This window comes from Dromaius novaehollandiae, chromosome 12 (assembly GCF_036370855.1).
Source record: "Dromaius novaehollandiae isolate bDroNov1 chromosome 12, bDroNov1.hap1, whole genome shotgun sequence".
Lineage (NCBI taxonomy): Eukaryota > Metazoa > Chordata > Aves > Casuariiformes > Dromaiidae > Dromaius > Dromaius novaehollandiae.
The window spans coordinates 22571798-22584777 of NC_088109.1; the positions used below are offsets into that span (position 1 = coordinate 22571798).

The 12980-nt window shown below is 41.4% G+C and overlaps 1 long non-coding RNA gene across 1 annotated transcript in view; it reads left to right on the top strand.

Annotated features, from left to right (window-relative positions):
* LOC112989548 (uncharacterized) overlaps positions 1–12980 on the top strand; it is a 238927-nt gene that overhangs the window by 143126 nt on the left and 82821 nt on the right. The gene's annotated exons all lie outside the window — the stretch shown is intronic.

Below are 12980 nucleotides of genomic sequence, written 5' to 3' on the forward strand. Positions count from 1 at the left end.
GCTCAGAAATTGTTTTGTGTGGGCTCAGTTGCTTTGTTTGGCTGGATTTTTCTTTTTTTCTGTTCAGACCTCTTGGATAAAGTATGTGCTCCGGCTTAAAAAAAAGAAAAGAAACACAGAAACTTGAGAGATGGGGAGAATCAGGGCTGCCCCTGAGGAGCCAAGTGACTGCTCCCATTTTATGTGGCCCTGCTGTGGCCCTGTAACACCCCTGCCTAGGAAAACCCTGCTTTTGCTGCTACTGTGGTCTTGTGAATGCTAAAGCTGTGTGTGCTTGTTTTTCTTCTTCTTCTTCTTTTTTTTTCCCTCACAGTAGCATCATCCTAAATGATACCAGAGCGACTCAGAGATATCAGAAGGAAAAACTCATTTTCTAGACACAATTTTTGCAAGACAGCCACCAGCATCAGCTCTCTCTTCCTGTCGAGCCCTAGCTTGTCAGGCCAGGAGGGACCACTGTGATCATGCCAGTCGCCCTCCTGAATAAACAAGGATGCAACAGTTATTCTGTTGATCTGCGGGAAGAAGAGCCCAAATTGCTCATTAGAAAAATGTTTCTGTTAACAACTGCTTTGAACTGTGTCACTTCTGATCTCTCGCTCAAGCAGCTCTGCTGAGGCAGCATTCTCTGTACTCCATGGAAATCACAGCAGAAAGCAAGCATGTAGTTTGCACAGCACTGGATTGCAGATACATTTTATCCAATCTGTTTTATCAGAGCTTCAGGCAGCTGTGAAGGTATTCATTTGGGCCTAACATTTCTCTGCTTCTCAGGTAACCTCACCCTTGAGACTGACTCAATGTGTTATTAGCAGACACAGCACTTGCATTCACAGCAACAAAGCAAGAAGGGAAGGGCGTGTTGTTAGTTGTTTTTACCTTTGGGAACTCGTGCACAAGGTATCTCATGATAATATATTAAAAAGCAAATTAGCTTTGTTGAGACGTAAGCTTACAAAAGTTAGCTTTATCCTCTGGCTGGACTTGAACTTGATATCCGTCACAGGAAAGCAGAGAGGCCGGATCTGGAGCAGGTGGCGGAAAAGATTTTTTGCATCAACAGTGGGATTTATTGAATAAGCTTTGTTTTGCCATCCCTCTGTGCATTGAAACAGCCAAATTTCACAGGTGCCATAGTTTTGATCTTTAATCTCCTGTATTTCTTCTTGAAGTTGTGCTTCTTTGCATGGGCTTGAAGTACTTCCACCTAGGCAGGGCTGAATTGGTCAGTGTTGAGGATGCAGGTCTGTAACATCCCTAATTTGATCTCAGTTATCACTGCTGTGATTTTGCACTCTGCGTCATCCTGATGGTGTATTTCCATCCTCATACACCGTGTGCAGGGACCACAGTCCCTCATGGTCTCTCTCAGCCTGAGAAATACAGTGGGAGGAGAGGAGGGATTTGACCAGAAATCTGGTAATTCCAGGATGAGGGGTGTGGGAAAGCGTGTTTGGGGAGGGCAGGAAGGGCAAGGCCCCAGCAGCCCTGGTTTAGATTGGTTTAAACTGCTGTGGAGCTGCACCTCTGGCTTGTGCCTCTGCGCCGCTGGGACCTGGCAGTGGGCAGTCTCAAACCATGTCCTGCAGAACAAGCTTGGTGTGAGGTAATACCCGACTGCTGGTGTGGTAATAGCCAGCACTGCTTTCTTGGAAAGAAAGAGCTATTTTCTACCTTCCCTTTTCCACTTTTCGTGAAATTCTGGGTGATTCTTTGGCCCAGAGGGAGGGCTAACCAGGCACCGGTCTTTTTAGCTGAGCGAAATGTGCCTGGACACATCAGTTGTAGGAGTCATCTACAGAAAAGGTAGTTGAAAATAGGTGTCCCACCCAGCTACCATTTAGGGAACAAGGAGCACTGTTACCACTAGAAATCGTTAGATTTAGAGACATGTGTTAACCATCTCTAGGTTGCTCCATCCTTTATGCGTTGATTTTCTGGAATTAATTCTGAGGCTCCTAGTTCCATCCTAGTTTGGCCTGGATAAGGAGCCTGGCTTCTCACTCAGACCTCCGTACCCTCCCCTGGCGTCACCACCTGAAACTCAGGCAGCACTGTACCAACCGCATTCACAGGGTTTTTTGTTATTTAAGTTTTGTTCTGGTCCAAAATGGGTCAGGAATAGCCTTCTGAAGAAGATCCTTGGATAGCCCTCACTTACTCTGCTCTGGCTCACGTTGCAAAGCAGTTTCCAAGTGCATACACTATAGGTTGCTTTTGAATGAAACAAAGCCAGAAGATGTACTTTAACTGCTAATGGGCTTTCGGCCCATGGAACTACACTCTGAAGTAAAATCCCTGAAACATGTATTGAGTGGGTGCTTGCATGAACCATACCACTGTTTTGCTCCTCCTGTTGTGCTGCGCTACTTGCCGAGGCAGACAGAGCCCCGAGACTCTCTAGGAGCCCTTTGGTTTCTGGGACCGTGGCAGAGAACTGAATGTCCCTCGAGGCAGTGGAAATAGTGTGGCTTAGAATGTTGTAGGTAGGAGTTAAAGTCTCTCCTGTCTCTTCACTGAACACGAAAGGAGGGTCTGCAGTTTGTGCCTTGTGTGGTGAATGATATCTGCAAAATGTACTCAAATCCCTAGTTTGGTGGCATGTTGTATAAAGTACACGTGATATCAAAACCTCACAGCAAGCCACAAGGTTGGTGCAAAGTCCTGGAGAGCAGTGACACAGAACAAGAACGCGTTATATTTCTCTACAACTTTTCACTTAGTCAAAGCAGTATGAAAGGTTCGTAATGGATATTCTTAAGGGATCATTTTTCTGCTAGCAGGGAGATTTACTTCGCATAAAATGAATCTGGTTATTTCTTGTTATGGGAAGATGAATATAACGTTCAGTATGAATCATTTTGGCCTGTCATCTGACAGATGCCAATCATTTCTTTGTCCTCATTCACAATGAAATAGAAAGGAAGCTAGTGCAGTGATTACTTTTTTTTCTGAAAGAGGAAATGTCTGACTGCACCTTGTTTCGCTCTACAGCAACCAAGAGAATAGGGCGTACAAGGCTGGTGGTGGCTCTACCATACAAATGAGACCAGCAGACAGATTTGAATCCCTCTTTCCTAAACACATGCAAATACAGCCCCCACGCTGCTCTCTCTTAGCTCTCATTGATTTTGGAAGACTAAGATGTTCAAGTCTGAACACATGATACGGAGTGAAAGGTAGATTATTTTATGACAGATTTTCTTTGACCCTAAATTGTCTTCAGTTATTTGTATTTATCACCTCTGTGTCCTTTACTGTCTTCCTGCCTATCTCTATGTATTTTGTATGGTATGCGTGTTTGCATGAACTCTTGTAAAGCAAAAGAGTAGCATCTCATAGTACTTTAGCTGGTGAGCAGCTACTATCATTTATCACTATGTCATTTTGACAAAACATAAGAAGTCACATAACTGCTCTTGGGGAACCTGGACAGATTTTGCACTACCCCAAAGTTCTTTATAACCTCATGACTTTTCCTGTGAATGACTTGCTAGAATTAAAACATGAAACTGTGTTAGCATTTTAGAGGATTTTCTTAATGTATCATGGTTATCCTCATTATATTTTTTCACTGTAATCAAGGGTTGTGATTATCTGGCAGTCCCATGGTAGATTTCTTTTCTTTGCAGAATAAAAGTGATGGAGATTTTTTTTCATCTGGGGGACGTGTCTCATAATCACTTTTTTTCTCTTTGTCCCCAATATGTGCTGCAGGGATCTGCTATCATTAAGGTTGGCTATCTGTCATGAGAGATTATATATAAAGTCATTTTTTGGCCATAAGATTTACTTTTAACATAGAAAAGAAAATGAAGTCATGGGTAACATCGTAGGACCTTTTTGAAAAAACAACACTATTCAGAAATATTTATTAATAAATAACAGTATAAATAAATATAAGGGCTACTTTTTTTTACAAAGCAAATTCACTGGCATTGCGCATGGCAGGCAGGAAGCGGAGCTGCAAAGCCAGAATCCCACGTGCACTTGAGTGTCTTACAGGCAGCCAGGGCCGCCGCCAGAGAGGGTGGGAGGCTGCAGCGCTCCTAGTCCTGTGAATTGACTCCTGTCCTGTGTCCTATTCTCTTGACATTCGTGGAACTGCATTTCAAATATATGGTGAAGTTTTATTCAGCAGTAAGACTCTGGATGTTTCATGGAAGAAAACCGTAGTTGCAAGTTTTGTAGCAGGAGTCAGAAATTTGACAAACATCAGCTTTACTTATAAATAGTTCTCTAGGACAAAAATGATAGCCCCTACTTGGAAGGGTGTCTTAAATTACTGTGATGTATAATGGTGAGCAATGCATAGTGAAGCACTTTCTGCAAGATCGTTCTCTAGATAAAGCTGCAGCAGACGATGTATCAACCTACAGGCTTCCTTGCTTTTCTAAAAAGCCTCCGGTTGCTCTCTAATCTCTTTCTGCAAGACTATTTTCTCTATGGTTCCTCATTACAAAATAGATTAATGAGACCACAGAGGACCTGCTTTTTGAGCATCTGTCCTGTATTCACAATACACTAATAGGGGTTGGTTAGAAAATTGTAGTTAAATCATCCCTGTGTGACCATTACAATTACTGCTGCATTTTGAGCGTTTTTAAAACATACCTCTTGTTCTTTCCTTTCCATGCCTGCTGGAAGGTTTTTTAAACTTTTAGATTGTCATGTCTGTCTTGGGGATTTAGAAAGCCATAGATTACTTGCTCTCTGCATGTGAAGGAGTTACACAAGCGATTGTTTTTTAGGCTAACAGAAAATCTGCCCCTGTGTTACGGCCCCTATATAAATTCTGTACAATTGATAGAAGCATTGTGAAGAATTCAGTGTGTCAGGAGACACTGCAAACAGTGAAGGCAGCTAAAATGCAAATGACTGCAAAGCAGTAAAAGTGAGATGCTGTAGCAGACTGAGGAAATCGTGCTGATGGATCATAAAGAGGCTGAACCAGGCATGAGAAAGCAAAGTTTAGCTAGAGAACAAACATACTAACTGACAACAAGGAATTGCTTAGAAACATAAAGAAAAACCCTCAGCAGAAGAGCCCAGAACTGCGATTCAGCAGAAGGCTGTTAAGGGAAGGCATTTTGCATGAATGAGAGTGGAGGTTGTAAAGTGGTTGTGTCGGTAGCTTAAGTGGTGGTGTGAAACTATCCCCATGTTAGACTGAGCAGATGCATGAAATTATTTATGTTGTTTGTGGTCTACAGAGCTTGTAGAAATTCTTTTGCCTGCAAGATGTATCTTTGCTAGCTGAGAGGTGATCTGTTTCTCTATAGCAGTGTACTGTGGTTTTCTGCACTGTGAATAAAGGGACTGACTTTGTGCAGGGACCACATTCATGGTTAAATTCAGGCATCCGTCTATTCAGCTTCACATACTGTAATACATCCCTGAAACTGATGGGAATTAAGATACGTTCCTAATGTGTATGTGCTAAATCCTTAGCAGAACACATGGGATGTGTTGTTGCTGTGCTGAATGAGATATAACTGCTATGGAAATGTGGAATTGAAACTAGTTTCTTACCACCTTCCACTAACTACTTATAATTTCACAATCCAGCAACCTGGCGTTTATCGAGTGGGCTTGGAAGTGGACACCAGTGGACAGAGAAACTTGCATTTGAAAAGTTCGTAAGCATGTAACGAGCAAATTGTTGAGCGAGCATTTAATAATTTTGGTCGAAGGCTTGGAGCTGTGTTTGCCCCCTCTTCTGTTTGAGAAGGCAGGGTCTCTGGCTTGGCGCTCCCCAGTCCTTCCTAGCATGGGACTGTGGGCAGCTTCTTGCCTGTGAGGTCTCCCAAAGGTGCCTGCAGCTACTGGCAATGCACAGCGCAAGAGAACTGTGGCCGCCAGCGCAGGCGAGTGCAGGGTCACCTGCAGCGCGCCGCTGTTCCTCGTTCCTGCCTGGGAACCAGAGAAAGTTGGAGAATCGTGTGCTAGTAGTTCATTTTAAAAAAATGTCCTGAGGAGGAAGAGTGAGGATAACTTCTTGCCATTATAGAAGGAGGAGAAGCTGCATACTTGTTCTCTAAATGTAGGTCCCTCTTTATAGTCTTGCTTATAGTGAGTTTTTTTCTGGAGTGTGTCTTTGGGCAAAAAAGACACTCTTTGCTTTAGGTCTGTGCTACTTTCCTCGGAAGGTTCTGAAAGACCTTTGTAGTTTTTCTTGAGCATATAGTATCGGAAGTTTTTATTAATAGAAACAGATTATTTGGCACTATCCAGCAAGTATAGATCTTTGAAAACAGCTTTTAAAATGGTATCTGTAGTATTTTTACACCCAGTAATGAAATTCCATATAGACCGGACCGCTTCAAAGCTGGAAGCGCCTCTTGCCGAATAGCCTGCCAATTTTCATCATACATGTTGCTAAATCCAGTCGCTTCTGCAGTGCTTTTGGTGCTTTGGTGATTAGCTCCAGCAGCATAAAGCTTCTACAGAAAATGTCTGAAGCAGTTGTGCAAGGTGAAGCTTCTGTGCAGGTTTTCAGTTTGTCAGCTTTTCATATGTCAGCCTTTAAATACCTTGGCTTGAAATTCTTGATAATTTTTAAAGGAAAGGATGACCTGCTTTGCTTCACTGAAATGCTTATTATTTGTGTAGCTCTGTTAGTTCTGCCAGAAATATTTACAAACCAAATCGCATATGCTTTGGCTACTATCAATCAACAGACCATGAAAGGAAGATCATCGTGTCTGTTTACAAACAACTAAATAACAGGGCAATTACGAAGATTTGTTGGGTTTTCACCTGTACTTGTGCTTTTTTCCCTATAATTTTAGTAACATCCTCTGGCTTTTCGTTTTTAATGAATAGAACAGATAAAGGCTTACAGAAAAGACATGATTGGCCTTTGGGACTTCTGGTAAATTTTGTTGTCTGTTTAGCTAAATTACGTGTTTGTTACCACAGCAGCTGTCTCGTTGTGCTGGGTGCTGTACAAACACATGGAGTAATCCTGTCTCAAGGGAAATGCCATCTAGATGGACAAAAGGGAATAGATGAAAAGCTAGGATGTGGTTATCTGCCTCTCAGGGCTGGAAGAGTTGACGTGTAAAGAAAATAAGGACGTGCTTACATGAGTGGGGCATCGTGCAGCTTTCTCAGCTATTTTCACAGTGCTGCCATCCAAACAAGCCAGATGTAGATCTGCTCACCAGCTCCATTGGTGGGCCTGGGCAAATAAATTCAGATTGTTGAAATGTCTTGTTAGCTTTCCCAGCTCCGATGCTCCTTCCCAGCCTCCTAGGTCTAGACTTGGCACCTGTAGAGTGAGCTTAGAGCTGTCTGTATCCATCTGTATGGCTTTGCCTTAAAAGATTTGCCTTGATTGACTTGTTACTTCTTGAATATTGCTAGAAGATTGAATAGGAATCTGTGATGGAGGTGGTAATTGAACCCAGATAAAATTTTTAACATAATGTCCTGTTTCTCCCAGTACAGTAGCAGACAATTTCTTGGGTACAGTCTTTTTCTTGTGGGCAGTTCCTGGTGTCTTCCTAAATAATTGCTGAGCCAATCAAGAACACAGGAAACAGAAATAAAAGAATCTAAATTAAAAATTAACATTTGTAGGATAATACTAGCTCATAAAAATGTACCTGTACTAAAACTACTGCAGGCAAAGTAGCTCATGCAGTCAGTGGGTGTCCGTGCTCCAGGTGTAACGTATGTTCCACAATGGCTGTCCTGCTTTTTAAAAATAATGTTGTTTTGTGTCATACGTACACAGGAAAAACCCGATTCAGAAATTGTTCAGAAGTAGGAAAGCAGATCAGTCTGACCCACTTAAAATTGAGACAAATTCCAACTCCAGCTCCCTGTTGGCATAAGTGGATCTACTGCTTTGAAAATTGCAGAGGGGCATGGATTTACACCAGCTAAGAAATTGGCTAAGGAATTAGCCAGTCATATGGTGGTGGTTTAGACAAGTGGAGAAGATCAGGAAAAACTGCATGCAGTAAACAATTCTGTAGCTGAACTTAACTCTTTGTTGCTGGGCAGGTGAATAAAATAGCCCGATAACATTTTTGTGTTCTCATTCACATGTTAAATATTTAGTTACAAACATTTGGGATTGCTCACGATGGGCTTAACTTACAGTGACGCTATGTTTCCGTCAACTTCAGCTGTCTCTGGATCAGCCACAAACTGTCTGTTTCTAGGTATTCCAGAATTACGGTTTGGCATTCAGGCTGTGTGATTAGCCACCTAAATTGCATGCCATTTTTTTTCCATGGTTTTATAATCGGATTATTGTGATACTAACAAATAAAAGCAGGAGCTGAACAACAATAAAGCTTTAATATGAAGTGAGCAGAGAGGAAAGAGAACATCGGTAGGCAACAGATTTAAAAACACAAAAATGCTGAAGTGATTTGTTTCCTCCCCCCAGCTGGAGCATTGTATTTACTCACATTCACAGATCACAAGTCTCATAATACAGCTTCAATTTTGAACAAGGGAGGAAAACAGAAACTTACAAACCATGGAAAGTGAGACTTACTGGATGTTTATATCAAACCATGCTCAGAGGAGGAAGCATTTCTTTTACCTTAATGTATGGACAGTTTTGCATGAACCTTTGCTCTATTTATACAGAAGATACTCTCATACAGAAATCACACTTGATTAACGTGCTCTGTGCCTGGCTGAGATGGCTGCACAGCCATTTACTGTGTGAATTACCACCGCTGTGTGGACCCGTCTATTAGAGTGGAAAGACTTTCCATGCATTGAGCTTCCATCTCTACATTTGTGCATGCTCACAACACTGGTCTTGAAAGTGAAAATTTTATGAAAATCAGCAAATGAAACAGAGTCTAACATTTGGCAGCAGATATTTGTTACTGTTTCCTCCTGTGTAAGGAGGAAGGCGTAGGCGGGAGCCTCTCTGTTTTAGATGTCATACAGACAGCAAAATGATCGTTCTTGCCCCCAGAAGCTTGCAGGCTAGTATGAATGGACTAAAGCCACTTACTAAAGTATGGATGACACTTTATTGCTCATAAGTTGACAATCTTGGAGCAAAGATGCTGAGACAGTGTTTTTGGTGAGATTTTTTTATCGCCTCCCAAGGAATATGCTCTTTCCACCATGGGAATGAATGATGGTGCTAGCAAATTGCTCCTATTTGTCATGGGTAAGCAGACACTTTCCTGTTCAGCCATTCATGAATTAACTGTGAGATTATTTGCAGTCTTTAAAACAATAAGTATATGCCCAAAGAGATGACAAACAATATATTGAGGTCCAGGTTAAATACTGGGCTGTGAGTGTGTGCAGGTATAAGATACTGTCTACTACCTGTTGTCAGGTGATGACAGTAATTTATGATTGAAATGCAGAAGAACATTTACGTGTGTTTCTCTCATAATAGCCCAGGCCACCTTGAGCGTATCTGATGCATTTTGCACACAGTGAGTTCTACAACTGAACTTTGAGCTAAGCTCATGGTCTCAGACCTTACTTTCAAGGTGTTGCAAGGCCTGAGCATAGGTAAAGATCTAGAGAAAGGAGAGCAGTGGACACCTCTGCTCTTGTGGCAGGGTAGAGCTTCCCATGGATGTGGGAGCTTTGGCTGAGCAAGTGTCTTGGGCCTGGCTGAGGCTGGAATGAACTGTCCTAGGAACGAAGACCTCTAAACTTTCTGGCCTTCTGCACCAAAGGAGAGGTGTTTTCTTCGTCTGCCCTCTGTGCTGTAAACAGAGCTGTATTGCTGCAGAAGTTTCAGATGGGACTGATTTTCACCTGCCCAGTTCTCTGCTACTGTGAAAGTAGAGCCAGGTTGTCCCCTTTGTTGCTGTAGCACATTGCAGTCTTCATAGCGTAGAGAGCACTGAGGAGTGTGTTGTCCTCTGGGACACTGGGAGTGCTGGATAGGTGTTTTGTGCACCCTTTTGCATTCAACTTTGATTATGATGTTGGTCTGCAGAGAGCAGAGGTCTGGATTGAGTAAGACGGATGTGAGCAATGTCGAGAGGGCTCAAGGAAAGAAATATAGAATGGATCTGATATCAGCTCTGACCAAGCTGAGATCAGAAGTGGATTTTGACTTCCCTCCTCACAGAGTGAATGAAGTTCTTCCATCTTTTTTTTCTTTTCCTTTTTTTCTTTTTTATTAAGGAGAATCGTTAATGTGTATCATACAGTGCTGACTGCATGTTAAATTAATAATATGCCATTCTTCCCTTATACTGAGACTTCCCATGAAATTTTCTCATGGGATGAACCTATGGGTTTTTTTCTTTCTTTTTTTTTTCTTTTTTGGGGTGCATTTCCTGTTACTCTATCAAACTGCTTTACAACTGCTTACAAACAAAACTTCGGCAAAGCTGGAGAGGGCTGATGAATTGTCAAAGAAGTGTGACAAGATAGAACAGGGCTTAGTGGAAATGGAGGACCTGGGAAGCAGCCAGGGATGAGAGCACGAGAGAGATGTGGGGACATGAAAGGGCGGCAGATGAACGGAGAAAGGGCGACTGCTCCAGTCACTGCTGCCTTGGCAGAGTCCTCGAAAGGCAGCTGTCAGGACACGCTGGGGATGAGAAATATAATGGGAAGTGGAGCTTTGTCCTCCTTCAGCAGGAAAGCATTTGCTCCTTGCTTTTTCTAAGGGAAGGATTGTTGAGCAGTTGCTGTTTCAGTTAATTAGGGAACGTGTGTTGGGTTGTAGCTCAATATAAAGTCACAGAGCCGTGAAGCAGGTAGTGTGCCACTTTTTCAAAGATGCCTTCATGCGGCAGGAGGAAAGCTAGCCCTTCTATACGGATCTGCCCCATCGATCAGTGTGGCTGCAAGAACAGTGATTTCTACCAACTTAATGCATACTGCATTGGTCTGTGTTTGCTACAGATTATTTTTCCACGGTCCTTTGTACTAGTTATTAACATATCTCACCATAGGCAGTCTGTTTTATGTTGGTTCAGTGTCTAGCTAGCAAAGACTTGCTTTCCATAGGCAGAGGAAGGTAACAGACCACTTAGAATGAATCCTGCACTATAATCCCTTAAATGAGACAATTTTACAGGATATTGATCCTACATTGTTACCTTATTGTGGCCTATTGAATATGAAGTACTTGAAGGCTGTAATTGAGTTGGAGCCTTCAAACAGGCTATCGTTTCTTTTCTGTTTCTTGCTCACAGAATGAGCTCAATAGAAATTTCTAACCAAGAGTACATAGATTGGCTGCTGATAGGTCAACAGTCCTGGTTTTATTTTAAATTTATGCAAGATTAAACCAAAGACTTCTAATATTTTCAGTTTTGCAACTGCAGTTGTAATTTCCTCTTTTATTATTAAGGCCTTCTGATATTTAAATTTGAGGACATTTCAACCCCTTTTCTTCATAAGTATCTTTCCTGCCATGTCGTGGAGTTCTAGGCTACTGTTGAAAATGATACACTAAAAACACTGCATAGTTAATGTACTTACACTGAAATTCTAAAGACTTTATTTTATTAGTCTTGCTTTTTAATGTAATGCAATTTTATCAAATAAGAGATAATCTATCGCCAGTGCTGCAGATCTCTGATTTTTTATCTTTCAGGATTTAATTTAAGTTTAATTTGATACATTAGAAGATTTTCCCAATTCCACTCCAACCCCTTGGAGTCAGATTTCTACATCAATGCACTTTCTATTTTTGTCACCAGAGCATGATCTCCATGGGGAGAACTGTCCAGAAAATACGGAATAATTTGACTGTTAGAATGTAAAATTGAAGTATTTAGAAGGAAAGATGTTTTGAAGTTGGATGTGCTTCGCAAAAGATGATGTTGTTTATGCTTATGTTTTTCTTCTTGATATGTAGAACAACTTGATTTTTAAAAAGTACCACCATTTTGTCCAGAGAAATCATGCCTTTTTTTCTCTGAGAGGACAGATGTTATAGTATTGTGATCACAAATGAGTCTTAATCCTAAATAGTTGAGAGAGGAAAAGATATTTCATGCTTTTCTAAATAGCTGATTTTGATAAATAAGCATTTGTTCTCTCTGAAAGATTCAGCAGTTTCTCTTCTATTTATTGAAAGGACGGAAAAAAATATTTGTAAAGATTTCTAGCTCTCCGACATGTCCTCTAGCAAAAGCAGCAAGGATGAAGTTTGAAATTCTTAATGCTGTTCTAAGATTAAAACCAACAAATTATAAATATTCTCTTTAATGATATTTTCATATATTACAGAGAAGTGAAGTACTATACTTCATTTCGTCTCCTTTTTGTTTCTCAGTGACCTTTCCTTTCTAATATTATCCGGGACATCTAATTAGGATTTCTTCAGTTGTAAAGGCAAGTTGTTTAGTTATGCAAAATTTAGTACAGGAATCTACTAAATGAGAAATTGAACTAGAGATGGATTCAGTGGTTTCCGAGGTGCCCTGGAGACCTTAAGTCCTATTTTATGGTGATTCCTCAAGCTTTTTACCTGCAAACACTACTTCTTGCGTTTCAGGGGAATTGCTCCTAATTTCAAAAACCCAGTGATGCTCTGAAATTTCTGAGGGCCATGTATCAACCCGATATGCTTGTGAGTTGCAGTTGCTAACATGGATGAGGAAATGATATGCAGTAATGACTTCACTGGAAAAAAACACAGCCTTCATGGTCAGGAAGCAGCAAACCCTCTGGAGATCGTTAATATCTCTTGGCCTTTTTTAATTAAATCTAGTCATTTCAACAGCAGACAAATGCTCCCCGCAGAGCAGGGGGTGATGCTGAGGCGACAGACAGGTCTTTATACCCGCACAACACTGGAGACAGCTACTGGGCGTTTGCTGTATTATAGGTAAATACTGGAGCAAATGTGTAATGTGTGTCAATACGATTTCATTTTTTGTACTCACTTCTCACCTAACGGCTTTGATTGGGGAAGTGAAGTAAGCCAATATGAGACCTTTCTCCTGCAGTGGGTATAACAGCACGTGAACCGAGTACCTTAGTGTTAACTGTTACTGCCGTGAGGAAGC